This window comes from Microtus ochrogaster (assembly GCF_000317375.1).
Source record: "Microtus ochrogaster isolate Prairie Vole_2 chromosome 14 unlocalized genomic scaffold, MicOch1.0 chr14_random_1, whole genome shotgun sequence".
Taxonomy (NCBI): Eukaryota; Metazoa; Chordata; class Mammalia; order Rodentia; family Cricetidae; genus Microtus; species Microtus ochrogaster.
In genome coordinates, this window is record NW_004949096.1 from 24,491,468 (window position 1) to 24,492,461 (window position 994).

A 994-nucleotide genomic window follows, 5' to 3' on the forward strand; every position below is an offset into this window, starting at 1 on the left:
ATTTGCTCATCTTGGATGTACTACAGAAAGACTCTTCTTGCCTAGCGATTGCTGTTTCCCTCTTTAAGGTCTTTTACAAATGGAAACGTTAACTGACCGCCGCCGAGGGTCCTTTTAGTTTTATTCTCCCTGCCATACACTCAACTGAAGCAGGCGGACATCTGAGCTGAAGAAGCGGGTGGAGGGCAAGGAGCAGAGGGTGTCCTGTTGGCTACAGGCTCCTGCTGACTGCTGGCGAGCTGGTCCGGGTTAACACCAACGCAAGGGTCAGCGCCCTCTGAGTTGGGGGCCTCAGGCAGAGCCGCGACGACTCCTCCTTTGCTTGACCAGAGACCCAGCAGTGCCGTTTCCCCCAGGGAACCACCTAGTTTGTCGCGATCCATTGGTTGTTGCTCTGCCTAGCGTAGCTCTGGCTCCTCGGAGTGGGGCTCCACGCAGACGAAACTCAGCAGGCTAGAGGAGAAGCCCAGACCTGGGGCTGGAGAAGGGATGAGGGGCTGGGAGGCGGGGTGGGGGGATTTCCTCCCGCGCTCCCCTCTCCAACGGGAGCGGAAAATGTGATTTGCTGTGCATTCCAGGCGCGGTTCCCTGGGGTGACCTCTCCCACCCAGTCGGGAGGGGGAAGTAGACAAAGAGGCGAGGCGGGCGGAGAGGGGACCCCGCAGGGAAGCAGGAGGGGTACAGTGGGCGGGGGCAGTACCGGGAAAGGGGGCGGATAGCGGGTCCCGCGGTGGCAACGGTGCCTGACCAATGGAGAGAGGCGGCCCCGGGCGCCGCGCTTAGCCGGCAGCATTTAAACAGGAGATCCGGAGATGCCCGACACTCGGTGCGCCCTACGCGGACCTGGAAACCCAGCTCACTGCGGTAGCATCACTCTCCATCGTTCCTCCCGCACCGAGCAGAAGTGGCTCGGGCCGTGATCGCACGCAGGGCCACGAGTCCACAGAGAAGGACCTGGAGACCCACAGCACTGACAGGTGAGCGGGTTGGTACG

At 61.6% G+C, this 994-nt stretch overlaps 1 protein-coding gene across 1 annotated transcript in view; it reads left to right on the forward strand.

Moving 5' to 3' along the window:
* Positions 1-682: 682 nt before the first annotated feature.
* Grem1 (gremlin 1, DAN family BMP antagonist) overlaps positions 683-994 on the forward strand; it is a 12,077-nt gene continuing 11,765 nt past the window's right edge. Inside the window, exon 1 of the mRNA XM_005364220.2 lies at positions 683-977. The gene's annotated coding sequence lies outside the window, so the exon portion shown is untranslated. The remainder of the gene's footprint in view (positions 978-994) is intronic.